Below are 21,299 nucleotides of genomic sequence, written 5' to 3'. Positions count from 1 at the left end.
GTATACCCGGTATAGAATGAAAACGCACTGCAGGGTGCAGCTCATTTATTGGCTCTGGGTTCCTCGGGTTCTTGATGAACCTACAAGCCCTATATATCCCCGCAACCAGAGGAGTCCAGCAGACGTAACAGTATATTGCTTTCCATAATCTGACATTGCAGGGAAAAATTACAGAGTAAAACATAGAGAAAAATTGATGGTTTTTTCACCTCAATTTCAATATTTTTCTTTTTCAGCTGTTATTTTCTGTAGGAAACCCTTGTAGGATCTACACAAATGACCCCTTGCTGAATTCAGAATTTTGTCTACTTTTCAGAAATGGTTAGGTTTCTGGGATCCAGCATTGGTTTCATGCCCATTCCTGTCACTGACTGGAAGGAGGCTGAAAGCACAAAAAAATGCAAAAATGGGGTATGCCCCAGTAAAATGCCAAAATTGTGTTGAAAAATTGGGTTTTCTGATTCAAGTCTGCCTGTTCCTGAAAGCTAGGAAGCTGCTGAGTTTAGCACTGCAAACCCTTTGTTGATGCCATTTTCAGGGGGAAATCCACAAGCCTTCTTCTGCAGCCACTTTTTCCAATTTGTTTGAAAAAAACGAAATTTTCACTGTATTTTGGCCAATTTCTTGGCCTCCTTCAAGGGAACCCACAAAGTCTGGGTACCTCTAGAATCCCTAGGATGTTGGAAAAAAAGGACGCAAATTTGGCTTGGTTAGCTTAGGTGGACAAAAAGTTATGAGGGCCTAAGCGCGAACTGCCCCAAATAGGCAAAAAAAGGCCTGGCACAGGAGGGGGAAAAGGCCTGGCAGCGAAGGGGTTAATGAATCAGTGTGGTGGAGTACAAGGGTGAGGAATTTGTCTTCACACTTTGATGGGTATCAATTCGGATGATCATCTTGTTCCCTTATATTCTCATAGTAGGGAATTCATTGTATTTTATCTTCATATCCTTCTAGCTCCATTTTGTATTTGTTTAATGCTAATATTCATTGTGTTAATCTTAAATAGTTATGTTATTTTAGCTTCATGTTTGTGGAAAAAAGGGGGAGATGTGTGTGATGTGGACTGTTGTATGTTGGAATGTTGGATGAGAGAACGTGCGTTAGGGGCGAGGATTCGATGAGGGCAGGTGGATTAGCTGTAGCCATTATGATGACAATCCTGGCACTGCTCCTTTACTTATCCTATGTACGAAGTTAGAATAATAATAGTTTTACCAATCCCTACCTCCGTGAAGATACTTTGATGCAATAGCAACCCAGTTTCTAGATATAAGATATGGGCATTTGGAATTTCTAGCACCATCAGTCCAAGTGGAAAAATATGAACGTTGATGTACCAATTGTGAGCCACAACTATCCTCATAATGACCAGTGCCCTATATACCCAACAAGTTTATATCAAGTAGCCTTTTTAACTCCATTACATAAGTCTTTTTTTAAGTTTTTCTTATTTTATTGGTCTGAATTGGTCATAATAAATACAAAAGACTAAACCAAAAATTGTCATTAGCATGAGAGTAATGAATACAAGACATAGCAAGCGAGACAATACGGTTTAACAAGAGGCCAAAACAGAAAGGAAACCAACAGGGACTTCAAGACACCAAACTTACAGTGAAGCCCCAACCACGTTCTGTGGAACTTTCCAAGCGACTGTGCCCCTCTGTCAAGCACAAATTCTAGCTCATACACCTGTCATACATTTGCTCACCATGCCATTACAAGGGATGGGTTTGGGAATACCAAACATCTAGCGATACATAGTCCAGCTGCTACACTAAGAATGGACACCAACCGAGTTAGCCCAGTACCATTTCCTGTTCTATGCCCCAACATAATTTCTTTGTGTGTTAAATAAATGTCAGACCCACAATATTGCATAGCTAGCTGCCTCACCCCAGCCCGAACCCCTGTAGACCTGGACATGTCACAAACATATGCAAGATGTCTGCAGCAGACAATTTACACTTAGGGCAACTAGTTTTATCTGTGCTGCTTCTCCCACCCAATCGCATAATTTTCTCTGGGGTGTAGTATAATAGACAAATAGTTTTCAATTGTTGCATTTTCAAACTAACAGAATGGACAGATTCCTTGACCATTTTCATGGCCCTATAAATTTCTGAGGGCAAAGTCTCATAGCCATGTGTTTTACTCCACTTAGTAGCTAGCAATAGCCTGTCATCCACCCAAGGTTGACAAAACCCTAAGTAAATTTTGCTAATTAGTGATTCAGCACCGATGCCGTGCAAGGCCTTCAAGACGGTAGAGTCAGCAAGATTAATAGGAGTTTCACATTCAGATAAGAAATAGCTTTGCAGCTGTAGACACTTAAAAAAGCATTGTTGGAGGATATCATAAGCAGCCTGTAATTCATGAAATGTGCAAAACCCATTCAAATCAAATAATTGTCCAACGGTTTCCACCCCTAAACTAGCCCATACCCAACCAATCTTATCATGGAATATTGCTGAAAAAGCTAGATTACTCCAGAGTGAAGTTTAACGACTAATTAGCTACAGTGACTGTTTAAAACAAATCTCCTGCCAAATGTAATATCCTTAATCAAATTATCAAGTAATCCTTTATCAAATCAGACATATTTAAAGTAATAAGAATCTGTCAGTCTATAAAGACAAAACCGTAATGCAGGTCCCAACGCTAAATGATACGTCTGAGTAAGTTAAAAAGCTGTCTAGAAAATGCTGCCCAATAGTAAAATTTAAAATCCGGAAGTTGGACCCCGCTTGTTTATAAGAGAATTTAAGATATCGAATAGCCCGCCGTCCCCCCATATACCCCAGATACCCCAGATAAAGTTGCCAATTGCGCCTTGAAGCCACCTAAAAATCAAATTCAGAACCCTAAATGGGTTTGCCTGAAATGTTTTTATTTTTTTTATCTTCGGCAAAATAGACATTTTAATAATATTACAGTGGCCAATAACACTTAATAATAACTTACTCCAAAGCTGTAGTTTAGTGATGACCAATTGCAGCAGTGGCTCATAATTTAGTTTATTTATATTACTAACCTGTACAATGACTTGGATACCTAAATAAAGTAGCAGAGGAAACTACCCCCGGAATATCATCATCTGGCATAAAATTCAGGAGAATGAGTTTTATCGGCATTAAGCTTATATACAGAAAGTGTTCAGAATCGTTCAGCTTCTGAAGTAATACATTTCATGGATTAGATACATACACGGCGACCACACCTGCATATGCTGTAATTTTAAGATCAGAATCAACTGAAACCATAGGCTGTATACACTTATTATTCATTAGGGACACCAGATATGGCTCAAGGTACAAAGCAAACAATAGGGGACCAAGCTGGCACCCCTGCCGAGTGCCTCGCCTAGTCTCCAAAAACCTAGAAGAAACCCCGAGCAGACAAGCATTGCTTATGGAGCCCCATGGAGAGATTGCACTCCTCTACAAAACCGGTTGCTGATCCCAAAGGCACCCATTGCAGCGCATACAAAAATCCCAAACAACCCTTCAAATGCTTTCTCTGCGTCTAATAAGATCATAGCCAACTTCATACTGAGTTTTCCAGAAATATCAAAGGCCGCAATGGCTGTTTTGGTATGACCGGTGGTGTCCCACCCATGGATAAAGAAGCTGTGTTGCTCATCTGATACCAATCCCGGCATTAAAGGAAAGAGCCGTGTGGCCAACACTTTAGGAAATATTTTTGCATTGATCAGTGATATAGGACGATATGACCTCCTCTCTTCTGGCGGCTTGCACTTCTTTGGGAATATAATGATGTTTGTCTTGTTCCATTAGTCCAAGACTACACCAGATTCATCGATACACTGCATGACGGTCAAAAGAGAAAGTAGAATAGTGTCCTTAAAACTTTGTAGAATTCTAGGGGCGTAGAATCTTCCCCTGTAGCCTTGCCAGTAGGTAGGGCTCCCAGAGCTTCCTCTATTCCCTAACAGTGAAATCCCTCTGTAGCATATCCTAGAAGAATAATCCACTCTAGGGAGTCTGCAATTTTGAATACATGCTGCTAGCTCAGGCTGCCGACTAACCTGGGACTGGCCATATACTTCCTGATAAAAAAGAAAAAAATAGTTCAGAAATATCACGGGGTCACTGTAAATCAGCCCGATTTTACCTCTAATTGTTTCAGCATTATTTTTTGCCTATCTACAATTTGATAAGCTAAAACACGATCTACCTGCTCCCTGTACTTGTGTTGTGGAGTCTTATATTTAACATAGCTGACTGTCGCTTTTGTCTTTAGGTTTAGCCCCCAAGAGGGACCGTTTATGGGTGTTCCTGCTTGTCAGATGTACCGATGCCCACACTGCCGATAGCTTTGGCATGCATAGTTTCTAGCCGTATCGACTCCTCCCCCTGGAACCTCAGCTCCCTAAAAGCGGTAAAGTTAGCCCTCAGAATAAACTGTTCCGTGATCCCCCGAATATAAGCCTTTATAGTATCCCATTCCACCAGAGGGGAGGCTGTACCTACATTGATCCCCAGACATTCTGTGAGGGAACTCCTAACTAATTGACAGTATTCATTGTTATTCCGAAGATACCGAGAAAAGGTAAACTGATGCTTCTCCCCTCTTGTCCCGTAAATTCAACTGAAGCCTCCCCCACTTCGAAGGCACTTCTGGGTACATAACCTGGGTCCCTGACCCCACCAACTCAGACACTTCTGGGGACAGACACTCTGAACCAGATCCTGCAACTTGCCAAGAGGAGCTACCTGGCGGCCCAAAGGACTCACCTGGAATGCTTTGCTGTGAAGGACTGCTGGCTTGTTGTTGCCCTGCTACCTTGCTGGCCTCTGGTTCTGCTGAGAAGTGCTCTCCAAGGGCTTTGATTGAGCTTGCCTCCTGTTCCTGAAGTCGCAGGCCAAAAAGCGTTCTCCTCTTCAAGGAAACTCCTTGTGCGGCGAAAATTGAAGCACAGCCTGCCGTAATCGATGCACAGTCTGCCCAGCGGTGAAAGAATCACTGCATCGCCGAACCGGAATGACGCAGCCCGGCTACCTGAGTGGAGATCGACGCAGTGCCTGCGTTGCCACCAGAATTTCGACGCACAGCCCTACTGGATCGACGCATGGCTGAGCTGGAACTACGCAGCCCGACTTCCTGCGCAAAGAATCGGCACAGTGCCTGCCGTGACACAGATACTCCAACGCATCTCCATACCAGATCGACGCAGCACTAGTGACTTTGTCCAGCAAGCCCAGGATTTCCACGCTTTGTCCCTGGGCTTCAAAAGACCACGCATCGCAGTGAGGATACAAGACTGCGCACCAGAAATCGACGCACACCTTCCTTTTTCCACGCATCTCCTCCTCTGTGGTCTTCGTGCGTGTAACACCAGGTGTTTTGTGCACACAAGAGACATTTGTTGATCCTTAAAGACTTAAGACTCTTCTTATCATTGCAAAAGTAATATTTCAACTTGTGCTTATCAAATCTTGATCGTTTTGACCTTAATTTACTCAGATAAATATCTTATATTTTTCTAAACCTGTGTGGTGAATTTCTGTGGTGTTCTCACAATGTTATTGCATGATTTATTGTACAAATACTTTACACATTGCCTTCTAAGTTAAGCCAGACTGCTCAGTGCCAAGCTACCAGAGGGTGGGCACAGGATAATTTGGAGTGTGTGTGACTTACTCTGACTAGGATTGTGGTCCCTACTTGGACAAGGGTGTATACCTCTGCCAAATAGAGACCCCATTTCTAACACTGGTGATCAGCGGTTGGATAGGACTTTTGTTTGTGCAGTAACAACAATAGCTACGTACACTGCCTACCCACAGTAAAAGGTCAACTTTATGTTTTCTCTTTTTCTGCAATTTCGTTTTTCCTGCCTACTATTTTAATCTAATCATCAAACAACATGTCTCTGGCTGGGTCTCAAGGAGGAGCTGGAGAATTTGACTTAGCCAATCTGGAGCCATACACTGTTAACCAGCTGAAAGAGTTCTGCAAGGGGTTGAGAGTACCTACACGGGGCGCCTCCAAGAAGGAGGAGTACCAAAAGGCACTGAGGGCCTGGGAAGAAGCCTGTTCACCAGAGAATGTTGAATTCGGAGAGCAAGAGGAGTGCTCTGTAGAGGATTTGCCCCCAGCAGTGGGAGATGTTACCCTGGAATTGTGTCCCTTGCTAAACCAGGTAGCAGTGTCTCTACTCATGGCCTGTCTGCAGAGGAAAGGAGGGAGAAGAGAGAATTCCAACTGCAAATGGCAAGGTTAAACATGGAGGCAGAGGAAAGGAAAGCTCAGAGATAGGCAGAGAAGGGGAGAGCGGAGACTTGGGCGGAGAGAGCCTTGGCTGAAATGAAACTACTTCTGGCTCATGAACCGAGTCTAAAGGAGCTGGACCTCAAGTCTAGGCAGTCTGAGTAAAGTAGTAATGGTGGCAGCATAAATACAGGACCTGCTGGGGACAAAAAGGTTCATATGCCCAAAGATGTGGTGCCAAGTTACGTGGTGGGAGATGACAATGACAAATGGTTTGATGCGTATGAAGTTGCACTAAGGGCCCATGGGGTTTCTGAAGATCAATGAGGAGAGAGTCTGTGGAAACATGTTCCAATCCTTGGGAGAGACAGAATCCTCAAATTAGCACCAGAGGACCGCAACACATACACACTTACCAAAGCAATTTTAATTGCCAATTTTGGACTGGCCCCCGAGAGATACCATCAGAGGTTCAGGGACAGCACCAAACTCTCCACACAAACTTGGGTAGACTGAATGGATGGGTGCAGGGAAGTAAAGTAAATGATTATAAGGGTTTATATGATTTGATCCTAAGAGAGCACATGCTCAGTATTTGCTTTACAGAGTTGCACTAGCACGTGATTGAGAGTAAGCTGACTGATCCCAGAAAACTTGCTGAGGAGGCGGACCTCTAGGCTAGCACCAGAGTGTCCAAGAAGGTACCTGGGAGTGGCCCCAAGAAGGGTGGTTCCGGTTCCTCCCAAAAAGGTGAGGGGGAGGTTGAAGATGACCCAGACAAGTCCCAGAATAAGGGGGGAGGGAAGGGTTCCCTTACCTCTTCTGAAAAACAGGGTGGTGGTTCTGGTGGGCGGTGGCTTAGGGCACCCCATTCCCAACCCCGCTGCTTTGAGTGCTCCCAGCTAGGACACAAGAAGGGGAACTTTGTCTGTCCAAAGAAGCCACCCACTGGTCGGACCTCGACAGGGGTGGCCAATGTGGCCTTAGGGGGAAGTGGTCGCCAGGGGCAGGTCATAGACCATGTTCTAATCTCCTTCGGTTGGTAGATAGACTCCTTGGGTAAGCTGGTGATTCCTGAGGGTGGAAGTCATCACTTTCACCAGGTGGGAGTGAATGGGATCCTAGTCACTACTCTGAGGGACACAGAGAGAGTCATACCATGATGGTGGAGAAACTAGTTTCCCCAGAGCAGTACACCAGCCAGGTGTGGGGGGTGACTCCAGCCCACAGGGAGGATTTCTTCCACCCCATGGCTCTGGTAACACTGGTGTGGGGTAGGAAGGTGACACAGAGGTTGGTTATAGTTAGTCCCCAGCTGCCTACTGACTGCATTCTGGGGAATTACTTACCCCTGGTGGCAGGAGGACTGAGAGAGGTGACCCCTAAGGGTGCCCAGACAGTTAAGTTGTCTGGCAGTACCACTCCCCAGAGAAGGGTATAGGAGACCAGATGTAGGGGCAAGGTGAGAGAGGACTCACCCCGTCCCCTGTTCAGCCTCAGGGTACAGACCCTGGGTTGATTGGCCAGTGTCAGGATACCACCCCTGAACTCCTGGGAGGTAGAGCGGAGAAGGGGTACAGGACCCCTGGGGCTACTGCCCCCCATTCTGAGATACATCAGGAGCCCATAGGGAACTCCCTGCCAGCCCCAATGCTGGAGGAGAAACTTACCCAATGGCTGTACTCAGGGCCTTGACTTAGCATTGGATGGCCTGGGGCCTGGCTCCTGACAGCTGTCAGTGGTCTCTTTTAGCTGCTGTCCTTGTGGACTGAATTTTCCCTGGGTTGGGGACAGAAGTCAGACCCAAGGAGTGGAATAAGCCACATCACCTTCTTGGCCATGGTGGTACTGTCTGCCTACTGGGATGCATCTGTGAGCAAATTAAGGTTAGGAGCTTCACAGATGGGGTCCACAGACGAGGAGAAGGGTTCCCCATTGGTCAGTTCAGTGGTCCCAGAGAGTATAGGCAGATAAGACTCATTGGATTCAGAAAGGCATATAACTGGCAAGTGCCCCTGCAGTAGTGGGCCAAAGCCCTGGTTCTATCGCCTTAAGCAGGAAGGTCCAACAAAGTATTGATTAGCCTACCCTGGCTTTAGCTGGAAGGCTGCTATGTTGGAAATGGCCTCTCTGCAGGGTCACCCCAAACTGTTTGCCTTCCTCCTACTCTTTTTCTGACCTAATTGTTGCTGGCTTTGGGACTCTGCGCACTTTACCACTGCAAATCAGTGCTAAAGTGCATCTGCTATCTTCCGAAAACATGGTAACATTGGCTCATACCCAATTGGCATATTTAATTTAGTTGTAAGTCCCTTGTAAAATGCACTACATGTGCCCAGGCATCTAAAGTAAATGCTACTAGTGGGCCTGCAGCACTGATTGTGCCCCCCAAATAGGTAGCCCCTTATCCATGTCTCAGGCCTGCTATGGCAAGGCCTGTGTGTGCAGTTTTCACTACCACTTTGACTTGGCATTTAAAAGTACCTGTCAAGCGTTAAACTCCACTTTTTCTACATATAAGTCACCTCTAAGGTAGGCCCTAGGTAACCCATAGGGCAGGGTGCTGGGTAGGTAAAAGGCAGGACATATACCTGTTTGTTTCATAAGTCCTGGTAGTGGAAAACTCTTAAACTCGTTTTCCACTACTGTGAGGCCTGCTCCTTTCATAGCCTAACATTAGGGCTAACCTCATATACTATTTGAGTGGTAGATTCTGTTCTGAAAGGGGTAGACAGGTCATATTTAGTATGGCCAGAATGGTAATAGAAAATCCTACTTACTGGTGAGGTTGGATTTAATATTACTATTTTAGAACTGCCACTTTTAGAAAGTGAGCATTTCTCTGCACTTAAAATCCATCTGTGCCTTACAGACTGTCTCCAATTGACGTCTGGGCTGGGCTAGTTCACAGCTCGCTTGTGCATTTCACCCAGACAACCACAAACACAGAATACTCAGGCCCACCTGCACTCATCTGCATATGGTTCTTCCTGGGCTGGGAGGGTGGAGGGGCCTGACACTTACATTTCAAAGGCTAGAGGCCTGCTGTAGGAAAGTACCATCTTGCCTGGCATGTTACCCCCATTTTTACACGTATGTACGTTTGTTTTTATCTGTTTCACTGGGATCCTGCTAGCCAGGACCCCAGTGCTCAGAGTTTGTGGCCTGAATATGTGTACCTGTGTAGTGACTAACTGTGTCACTGAGGCTCTGCTAATCAGAACCTCAGTGCTTATGCTCTCTCTGCCTTTAAAATTGTCACTACAGGCTAGTGACCATTTTTACCAATTCTAATTGGCACACTGGGACACCCTTATAATTCCCTAGCATATGTTACCCAGGTACCCAGGATATTGGGGTTCCAGGAGATCCCTATGAGTTGCAGCATTTGTTTTTGCCATCCATAGGGAGCTCAGACAAATCTTACACAGGACTGCCACTGCAGCCTGAGTGAAAAAACGCACATGTTATTTCACAGCCATTTTACACTGCACTTAAGTAACTTATAAGTCACCTATATGTCTAACCATCACTTAGTGAAGGTTAGGTGCAAAGTTACTAAGTGTGAGGGCACCCTTGCACTATCAAAGGTGCCCCCACATAGTTCAGGGCAATTTCCCCGGACTTTGTGACTACGGGAACACCATTACACGTGTGCACTACATATAGGTTAATACCTATGTGTAGCTTTACAATGGTAACTCCGAATATGGCCATGTAACATGTCTAAGATCATGGAATTGTCCCCCCATGCCAAATCTGGTATTGGGGTGCCAATCCCATGCATCCCTGGGGCTCCACTATGGACTCAGGGTACTGGCAAACCAGCTCTCTGGGGTTTTCTCTGCAGCTACCGCTGCTGCCACCCCACAGACAGGGATCTGCCCTCCTGGGGTCTGGGCAGCCCAGACCCAAGAAGGCAGAACAAAGAATTTCCTCTGAGAGAGGGTGTTACACCCTCTCCCTTTAGAAATAGGTGTTAAGGGTTGGGGAGGAGTAGTTTCCCCCAGCCTCTGGAAATGCTTTGAAGGGCACAGATGGTGCCCTCCTTGCATAAGCCAGTCCACACCGGTTCAGGAAATCCCCAGTCCCTGCTCTGGCACGAAACTGGACAAAGGAAAGGGGAGTGACCACTCCCCTGTCCATCACAAACCCAAGGTGGTGCCCAGAGCTCTTCCAGTGTGTCTCAGACCTCTGCCACCTTGAATCCAGAGGTGTGAGGGCACACTGGAGGCCTCTGAGTGGCCAGTGCCAGCAGGTGACGTCAGAGACCCCTCCTGATAGGTGCTTACCTGACTAGGTGGCCAATCCTTCTCTGAGGGCTATTTAGGGTCTCTCCAGTGGGCTTTACCTCAGATAACGACTTACAAGAATTCACCAGAGTTCCTCTGCACCTCTCTGACTTCTGCCAAGGATCGAGAGCGGACTGCTCCAGGACGCCTGTAAAACTGCAACAAAGTAGCAAGAAGACTACCAACGACATTGTAGCGTGTAATCCTGCCAGCTTTCTTGACTGTTTCCTGGTGGTGCATGCTTTGGGGGCTGCCTGCCTTCATCCTGCACTGGAAGCCATGAAGAAATCTCCCGTGGGTTGACGGAATCTTCCCCCTGCTCCAGCAGGTGCCAAACTTCAGCGTCACCGGTACTCTGGGACCCCTCTCATCCTGACGAGCGTGGCCCCCAGAACACAGGTGGTGGAACAAAGTGACCCAGACTGTCCAGTGGTCCAACTGTCCAAATTTGGTGGAGGTAAGTCCTTGCCTCCCCTCTCCAGACAGTAATCCTGTGCAACGTGCGAACTTCAGCTGATATGGCTCCTGTGCACATTTCCAAGGAATCCTTCGTTCACAGACAAGCCCAGGTCCCCAGCACTCCGTCGTGCATTGCTCAGCTCTCTTGAGTTGACCTCCAGCTTTGTGGAACCCTCTATTGTAGTGTTGAGACGACCACCGTGCTCAGCCTTCTTGAACCTGTGTTCAAGAACTTCTGTGGGTGCTGCCTTCTTGTGCTTGGGCTCTCTGTGTTGCTGAGTGCCCCCTCTGTCTCCTCTCCCAAGTGGTGACATCCTGGCCCTTCCTGGGCCCGGGCAGCACCCTTTTTCCGTCAACCGCGTCCTTTGCAGCTAGCAAGGCTTGTTTGTGGTCTTTCTCCAAAGAAACAACTCAGCATCTTCCAGCCCTCCGTGGGACATCTTCTGCACGAAGGAGAAGCTCTTAGCACCTTTTGTTGTTGCAGAATTTTCAGCTTCTTCCATCCAGAGGCAGCCATTGTGCACCTTCATCTGGGGTTTAGTGGGCTCCTGCCCTCCCGGACACTTTCACGACTCTTGGACTTGGTCCCCTTCCTTCCGTCCTCAGGTCCAGGAATCCGTCTTCAGTGCTTTGTAGTCAGTTGTGGTCTTTGCAGAATCCTCTATCACGAGTTTAGTGTGTTTCTGGGGAAGTAGCAGCACTTTACTCCTACTTTTCAGGGTCTTGGATTGGGGTATCTTGGACACCCTTAGTGTTTTCTTACACTCCCAGTGACCCTCTACACACCACACTAGCCTAGGGGTCCATTTGGGGTTCGCATTCCACTTTCTTAGTATATGGTTTGTGTTGCCCCTAGGCCTATTGCACCCTATTGTATTCTACAGTGTTTGCACTACTTCTGACTGTTTTACTTTCCTGATTTTGGTTTGTGTGTATATTTTGTGTATTTTACTTACCTCCTAAGGGAGTATATCCTCTGAGATATTGTTGGCACATTGTCACTAAAATAAAGTACCTTTATTTTTAGTAACCCTGAGTATTGGGTTTCTTATGATATAGTACCTATATGATATTAGTGGTATAGTAGGAGCTTTGCATGTATCCTAGTTCAGCCTAAGCTGCTCTGCTATAGCTAACTCTATGAGCCTACGCTGCTAGAACACTACTAATAAGGGATAGCTGGACCTGGCACAAGGTGTATGTACCATCAGGTACCCACTATAAGCCAGGCCAGCCTCCTACACCTGCCCTCACACAATGGACTGACAAAACCCTACTGGGACCCTGGCAGACAGAACTGTACTAAAAGGGGATCTTGTGCACTTCAAAATCACTCTTTGAAGTCTCCCCCACTTCAAAGGCACTTTTCGGTTTATAACCTCGATCCCTGACCCCACCAACTTAGACACTTCCTGGGACAGACACTCGGAACCTGATCCTGCAACCTGCCAAGAGGAGCTGCCAGCTGCCCAAAGAACTCTCCCAGACTGCTTTGCTGTGAAGGACTGCTGCCTTGCTGCCTTGCTGGCCTCTGGCTCTAATGAAAAGTGCTCTCCAAGGGCTTGGATTGAGCTTGCCTCCTGTTCCTAAAGTCTCAAGGCCAAAAAGACTTCTCATCTTCAAGGTAACTCCTTGTGCAGGTGAACATCTATGCACAGCCTGCCAGAATCGACGCACAGCCTGCCCAATGGTGAAAGAATCACAGCATCACCGAACAGGAACGACGCAGTCCGGCTCCCCGAGTGGAGATCGAAGCAGTGCCTGAGCGGCGATCGGAAATTCAACGCACAGCCCTACCAGAACGACGCATCTCTGAGCCGGAACGACGCAGCACAACTTCATGCATGAACAATCAACGCAGCGCCTGCCGTGTAACAGAAACTCTGACGCAATGCCACAGCGTATCGATGCAGCACCTGTAACTTTGTCCTGCACGCCCAGGATTTCCATACATCGTCCTTGGGCGTCAAAAGACCCTGCATAGCAGTGAGGATCCAAGACTGCGCACCGGAAATCGAGGCAAAGCCCTTGCAGCGTGAGAAAAATCAACGCATCATCTGAGCACATCAGGAAATCCAATGCACACCTTCCTTTTTCCATGCATCTCCTCCTCTGTGGTCTTCGTGCGTGTAATTTCGAAGCATACCAGATACTTTGTGCACACAAGAGACATTTGTTGATTCCTAAAGAGTTAAGACTCTTCTTATCATTGCAAAAGTGATATTAGAACTTGTGTTTATCAAATCTTGATCTTTTTTACCTTAATTTACTCAGATAAATAGCTTATATTTTTCTAAACCTGTGTGGTGTATTTTTGTTGTGTCCTCACTGTGTTATTGTATGATTTATTGCACAAATACTTTACACTTTGCCTTCTAAATTAAGCCAGACTGCTCAGTGCCAAGCTACCAGAGTGTGGGCACAGGATAATTTGGATTGTATGTGGCTTACCCTGACTAGAATTGTGGTCCCTACTTGGACAAGGGTGTATAGCTCTGCCAAATAGAGACCCCATTTCTAACATTGGTGATCAGCGGTGGGATAGGACTTGCGTTTGCGCAGTAACATACATTAGCTACGTATACACTACCTACCCACAGTTAAAGGTCAACTTGATTTTTTCTCTTTTTCTGCAATTTCGTTTCTCCTGCTTGATATTTTAACCTAATCCACAAACCAAGTCTCTGGCTGGGTCTCAAGGAGGAGCTGGTGAATTTGACCTAGCCAAGCTGGGGACATACACTGTTAATCAGCTCAAAGGGGTTCTGCAAGGGGGTGGGAGTACCTACCCGGTGTGCCTCCAAGAAGGAGGAGTACCAAAAGGCATTGAGGGCCCATTCACAAGAGAATGCTGAATTGGGAGAGCAAGAGGAGTGCTTTCCAGAGGATTTGCCACCAGCAGTGGGGGATGTTACCCCTGGAAATGTGCCCCCTGCTAAACCAGGGAGCCGTGTCTCTAGTCAGGGCCTGACTGCAGAGGAAAGAAGAGAGGAGAGAGAATTTCAACTGCAAATAGCAAGATTAACCATGGAGGCAGAGGAAAGGAAAGCTCAGAGAGAGGCAGAGGCGAGGAGAGCCAAGGCTGTGGCTGAGAGAGCCTTGGCTGAAATGAAACTATCTCTGGCTCATGAACTGAGTCTAAAGGAGCTGGATCTCAAGTCTAGGCAGTCTGAGACCAAAATCCTTCTGCCAAAAATCATGTCTATCCTAGAGTACTGTTTGTCAGGAGGCGAGAAGAAAGTAAATCCTGGGGAATTTGGATGAATTGCCTGTCAGATATCCATAAGATATCCGCAAGTTCCCGAATTGCCGCTCTAGTTTTGACCATGTGCAGCGTAACAGACTGATTTGTTGAATCAATACTATAATCCAATACACAATTAAAGACCCCCATTACAAGTAGTTCATCAGGCCACCCTAACAGTTCTTTGGCAAGCCGATCAAAAATCTCCGGATCATCTATATTTGGGCCATATAGCAAAGAAAATTACATACTTCTGGCCATATATCATAAGTTGTGGGACTTCCAATTTCCTGCGAGAGTCCGCCATGGACTGTAATATTCTTGACTGCCAAACACCAACCCCTCTAACGAAGGAAGATTGAAAAGTACAGATAACATTATTATACCCCAATTGTGCTAATAAAGAGTGATCCTTATACGCCAAGTGGGTTTCTACGAGTGCCACTAAGTGTGAGGAGTATATTTTCATCTCCTCTGACTAGTTTGCGCTTGCTAGGAGAGTTAAGGCCTGCCACATTCCAGCACATGTACTTAAGCATATTTGTGAAACGGTGCCAATGAACCGCCCCTAACTGCCACTATCCGAGGAACCATACTGATCGTACTCATACTCACACCACTACTCATTGTAGGATATAAACACCCACATTCTATACACAAAACTAAACCGCTTAGAGCTTTTCTCACCCCAATCTGACAAAATGCAGCTCTTATTCATGGCACCCCTCACTCTTCCCCCTTCCAAACCCTCTCCACACCACCCCCAACCCTGTGTCTTACAAGGAGACATCTCCACGTCCTTTTCAGCTTTTGCTGGAAGCTGACAGCCAATACAGTCCTTCCCCAAACCCTTCACCCTCTGCCAACTGGCACAGTCTGCCACCTCCTAAAAAATAAAAAATAAATTTACAAAAGTACAAAAGCCCATTTGGGAGCATTACTGCAAAATAAGAACAATTCACCCCACCCTGCAAGTGACCTTCTGAGAAAACATTTAGAGACCAGAGTTTTACATAGTACTTAGAATTGTTGTACAACTTCTTGCTCAGTAAAGCAGATGCTTGCCCGGCCATCCATAATAACTTTCAGTCTAGCAGGCTCCTGTAAAAAAGATTGGGCCCTGCAGCCTTAAAAGGATCTATCAGTTGACAAAGCTTCCATCTTTTAGGAAATAGAGTCCACAACAACTGGGAGAGAAGAGCAGGCTTTCAAATAAATTGCTCGTCTTAGCAAATGGTTGGCAATATAGATGAGGATCAGTCTTGGAGCTGTGGAACTGAAATCTGCCCTAGATGTTTCTCTGCTCCAATTCAAAGGCAACCACTGTGCCCGCTGGACTAAAGAGTTGAAGTCCCAGTCTGATAAATCCGTGAAGGCTGTCTCAAACAGTTGCGCAGTATGCTGTCTTGGATCTTCCCCTTCCCTCCCTTCTTGGACCCCAAAAACCCATAGATTTTTCTTCTTTGATGATTTTCCAGGACCTCAACCTTGGGCTGAACATACCTCAGATGATGATCATGACCTTCCACTGTTTTAACAATCGTCAAGCCTTAGTCTTCCATGTTTGAGACTCGCTGGTGTAGGTCCAGAACATCTGTGGCAAGAGCAGTTACTGTACCACTGACTGCCAGCAAAGCTTGCAGAATTGACTATTATCGGCCCTGACCTGGGCATAATGTTGCTGAGCTTCTGCCATCTGAGCCTGGAGCAGCTGCATTATTGAATATAACGATGGCTCCCATAATCCTTTCTCTGAAAGAGGGCTGGTGAGATGAGGGAGGGAGGCCTCCTGAGACATTAAAGCTATCTCCAGAAAGTGACCTGCTTAGAGGACTTGAAGAGCTGATACAAGCACATTTACGGGCCGTAGCGCCTTTCTGCTCCTTTGGCACCTGCACTGAACCAATGAAAAATGAGAAATTCATGATTTCAACTCTTCCTTGGATGTAACCTAGTCCCGTAATGGACTACCAGTAGTGCCATTGCCTATTGTTTCCCACTTCCCACGAGCAAAAAACACTTTTTCAGTCTTAATAGCCCCACTGGACTTGCCACTAATCCGGGTGGGTTGAGAGCCTCTAAGCATTTCCTTCACTGTGGGCACTCTCCTAGCATCCGAATGGCACCTTTGGGGAATTCATTTGTGCACTACTGTCCTGTTTGCAAGCTTCTGTGCTACTAATAGAAGGAGAAAGTAGATCTTATCTGGCCTCTGGGTCAAATCACAGCCCCTTCTACCTGATGGAGTGAGAATCATGGAAGGAACAATTCATGGAGCTGGCAGGGTTAGCAGTGGGAGATGATAGAGAGCCCTGGTCCTTTTCCATACTCAGCTGCGCAAGAACTGTCTGTTGCACTAGGGCGGCACCCCTCAAAATCTCTGCCCCAGCTTCCCCCTCAGATAGAGCAGTTGATATGACTCCATCAAGGTCCCCCCCAAGTTACCAAGTCGTTCAAGCCCCCAAACTGAAAGGCAGGGTCTGGAGCTTCATCAACACCCACCGAAATAGATGCAGCAGGGAGTGGAGTGGTCTTCCATTGAATAGTGATGCTTATAGCCTCGGCCGAGGTGACAACAGAACAATTCAAACTCACTTCAAGTGACAGCATTAGCAATATAATTGGTCTCAGCTCCAGGTTTAGTTTCCATCTATCTGCAACAGTACAACAGTCCCTGTTTCCGTATGCCCATTAACATTGTTTCCTTAAATACCAGGTTTCTACACTCCACCGCAGTGAGCAATAACAGTAGCCATAAGGGAACCAGACAGCTGGGTCTCCTCAGGGGTTAATGACCCTCCATCATGAGGTCGGAACAAGTGAACGGCCCCACCTGACTCCAGAAGCTTCAACACCGGCATGCCAAGGGAGCGCTTTCCATGTAGCTACGAGGTACCTCCAAGTGCCTCCGATTCTTGCTCTGCATGGTTCTTTTGCCACTGCGACTACCACGGCCGCCTCTAATCGCATGTGTGCACGGCAGGCCAATAATAGCCAAACTGCGGGAAACCACCGCACAGAATGAGAAAGATGGGGGGCGATTAGCGGGACGGAGAGCTCTCCAGAACCGCACGATGTTCGCCCGCTGTTGCCCAGCCAAGCGAAGCAGCATCCAGCTCAAATCCTCAATCCACGATGAACGCTGAACCAGCCGCCAAGTCAGCAACATTCGAGACCGGAAGCGGCAGCCGGCAGGGGGAAGAAAACTGCAGTGAAAAACATGTTATTCTTCACAATAAGAAAATACACTGAAAAGCTCTGAGGAGTGCATTTCCAGTCAACCAAAGTTTAAGCCAAGGAGGCTTTTCTAAATGCTTGTGTTTGAGAAAAGATAAAAATACTTTATATAATCCTTCCCGATCTTTAATCATTCTGCTACCACAGTATTAATAGGCACTCTGAAAAAACTGCTGTGGTAAAAAGTCACTATAAGCCAGTATAATAAAGACATGGTGATGGCTCAGGCTGGGGATGAAAGCCTTAAAGATTATTATATCAGAATTCAATCTTTTATATCATCCAAGACCTTCAGACTGTCCATCTCCATAGTTTTCACTACCACACGCGTGGTAAAGTAAGAAGCAACCTGAAAAACACAGTGACCTTGCTTCCCCATCTCCAACAAGCAGGGTAATATTTCCATCACCTCTGAAAGACAGACAGGAACTCAGCATATCTGTCAACCAAATAAGAATGAAGTGAGACTCAAAGAGGATCCCTTAGCCATGGTCACAACTACAACATAGTTACCTCACTGCTCTGGCATAAGGATCAAAAGAGAGACTTTAAGATTCTGGGACTCTTCATTTAACAGTACCCCACTTTTTATTTATTTACGACTATTCTGACAAACACGCCTCTGAAGGGAAGTGAGATGAATACATAGGCAGCGATTGTCATAAACAATAAAACCGATATCCCTTCAAGTTCATCAGCTTTCCTTAATTGCTAAGGGAAGAGGAAGGCTGAAAGTAAATGGTGACAAGATTAAAGAGGATAACAAAGCCATATCGCATCTAACAGTCTATACTCACATTTAGCACTTAAGAAAAGAATGTGACCGACAAGAAAAGATAACGGGCAAAGAAACGATATCATCTCCCGGCCTCTGCGCTCATTCCAACGGTAGACCATACATTTTATTTTTATATTTCAAATCTGCCTTACTTTCCAATGTTTACTCCTACATTCTGTTTATATCTGTATGGGCCCTCTAAGGGCCTCACGTCTTTGGCAACATTCGAAAACAGTGATCTTCCTATAAAGTTTATGCGGGGTGCACCAAAACGCCACCCTTGTTGACCCTCCAAAAGTGTAAGAGTGCCATCTTCAAATACTGTGCAAATCACTGTACTGTTGCAGCAGTACGCCAAAACTGAAATATCCAAGGAGTTATCCTGGTGTATGTCTATCTCAACCCAGTGCAGCCCAGTGAATCACTGTCCCGGAGTACTGCAACATAGACAGCTCTCTAAACAATTTTATAGAAACGTGCACGTTGCTCTTCGATACCAGTACAAAGACACCCACAGAGCTCACAAAAACGTCCACCCTAGCTTGTAGAATGTGCTCAGCACGTTTAAAAAAAAGGTATTTGGGTGACACATTTCAGTGGCTATCTGCTGCTGCAACTATCAGATTAACAGATTTAAAACATGAATGTACTGATGACTCTTCTCACCATTTTGAAGTTGATAAAATGGGAATCACCTAACTGGGATATATTAAATAACGCTTATTACCACCTTCAAGTAGTTTAGTTGAAATGAGCTAGGGAAAAGTGTGTATTTCGTCAGCACCCTCTAAATCCTTGCAACAAATTTAGTATAGAACGTGCTATAAAGAATCCGCTCTATGCAAACAAAACACCATGAGCTTGGTGTAGCAAAAGCTCCCGAACTGTTCAGACCACCGTACTGAACAAATTGGACCATTCTTGCATTGATGAAGTGCTCATAGCCATCATCTCAAAAACGCAATCCTAACACTTCTCGTAACTGAGAATTTCGTGTAATCTGGACGTCACTGGTCGATGTTACGTCCGCGGCATCTTGTAAGTATCCCAAACCCACGTTTCAATCCCAGTTACATAAATTAAGGATTAATGTGCGTGATACTCATTTATAAATAAATAAAAATCACAATAGCAAATTCTAGTGGTGTCAATTAAAAGTGTCATTCTTCAAATGTTGACAAAAAAAACAGCAGAGCTTTAAATTCGATAATGTTAGCAGATGCTTATACATGTCTTCAATATCCCAATTTACGGGATAAAGAAGTGAAAAGGTAGCAATATACACAAATCTAAACTAAAAAAATAACATCGCTTCTAATGAGGGTTAAGTGAGAAACAGGAAGAAATATGCAGAGGGCACTGAGCTTGGTTGGTTCCCGCTTTAAAAATAGGGGAAACGGGCACTTCTTCAAATCCATCCTCACTACCTAAACAGAAGTGTTTCCCCAACCTCCTGCCCAAAAATATTAGAATTAATACATAGGGACTACTGGAATTCCCGCATATCGTCTGTTCTCCTATGGTTAGAGTAAAGACACTAATTACTACGGGTCCACCATCCTATTAGTTACTCAAATAATCTCTGCCCTATATTGTGTTCTTTTAATTTACTAACTGCCCATATTAATTTCACATTAAAACATAAAATTAGCTAGCACAACGGCACGGGATAACCGTAATTCAGCACACTGAAACAATACCACAATATTAAGGTGGTCTCCTGTTCACTACTTACACGGACCGTCCATAAATTCAGTCCAACGTCCGGCGTTTCTTATAAATCCCTTTACCGAACACATTTGTTGGGTAATTTCAGTCCTTCCGGGTCACATGACAGTCACAACCATTTGTTCAACCTATCCCTGGTCATTGTCTTGGAGTGGGTAGGCTATACCATGTGCAAAGTGATCTGGGATTGGAGCATCGTAGGCACATTAGCCTATAACAGTGCTTTCTTAGAATTCCTATATGCTCATTGGCTATGAAGTTTGCCTCTACATCGCAGCATGTAAACACTGTCTGGGCTGTCTTTAGGCTACCCTCGAACACCGTGCAGACGGAAGTCTGGAATAGGCTGGACTCGGTTACCGGCTGATGTAAGCTGCGACAGTGACGGTCAGTCGTAGACCTTTGGGGCAAGTTCGCGATTTTCCCATAAAGCGATCCACAAATTGGACTGCCCCTCTACAATTAAATACCAACATCGCGCCAAATAGACCAGCAGTACATTCTTGAGCTGTATTTAAAAGGGGGGCGCCCACCTTTCAGACAGACCACATCACATGCAGGATCCAGAAAGGGCGATGGGAAGCGGGATACAAAACCCTTCTCATTCCCGTTCCCGCCCCTCCAAAAAATACTGAACTAAATGGAACAACGTTTTCCTTCTCTAGTGACATCAGCACCGAAACTACGCACTGATCGAAGCAGCAGTACTTTAGGGCCACATGTACAAAGAATTCTGTTAGCCGCTTCCTAATTGCAAATCTTCAGAGTTCGCAATTAGATAGTCTCAAAAAGCGATATACTAATATGTCTCAGACATATTTAGTGATTCCCAGTGGGTCGAAAGTGGACCTATCTCATCAATATTGAAGAAATAAGTCGCAATTTGCAACCAATTGGGAATGGCCGAAAAATCACAGGGATGGTGGCCTGCTGGAGGCAGCGGACCACTGAAGTAAGTACACTGGCTCTTCTTGTTCTTTCCTTAAAAGTTTATTTCCAGTTATAATGTACAGACAGAGATACATGAGCTTGCCATCCCCAAACCGGCACAACTCTGACCTTTCATATGAAAACATTCCAATCCCCAGTCACAGCCTGCCCCAACATTCCACTGCCCCAACATTCCACTGCCCCTGATGTCATAGCATTCTTCTTTTACATACAAACCAATACATCACTACACATCCCCTTCCCTTACAAAAAAAAAAACAAAAAACAAGAAAAAAATAAAATAATAATATGTATATAAATAAATATATATATTTTTATTTAATCACACACAAAATTTTCTAATACCTTAGGTTTTCTCAAAACCCTGCCGAAACAA

General features: G+C 45.5%; 1 protein-coding gene across 1 annotated transcript in view; it reads right to left on the bottom strand.

Annotated features, from left to right (window-relative positions):
- Positions 1-20,088, bottom strand: part of ATG7 (autophagy related 7) — a 1,524,945-nt gene extending 1,504,857 nt beyond the window's left edge. Inside the window, exon 1 of the mRNA XM_069206657.1 lies at positions 19,980-20,088. The gene's annotated coding sequence lies outside the window, so the exon portion shown is untranslated. The remainder of the gene's footprint in view (positions 1-19,979) is intronic.
- Positions 20,089-21,299: the final 1,211 nt, after the last annotated feature.

This window comes from Pleurodeles waltl, chromosome 9 (genome assembly GCF_031143425.1).
Source record: "Pleurodeles waltl isolate 20211129_DDA chromosome 9, aPleWal1.hap1.20221129, whole genome shotgun sequence".
NCBI classification, from domain to species: domain Eukaryota; kingdom Metazoa; phylum Chordata; class Amphibia; order Caudata; family Salamandridae; genus Pleurodeles; species Pleurodeles waltl.
This window is presented reverse-complemented; position numbering and strand designations above follow the sequence as displayed.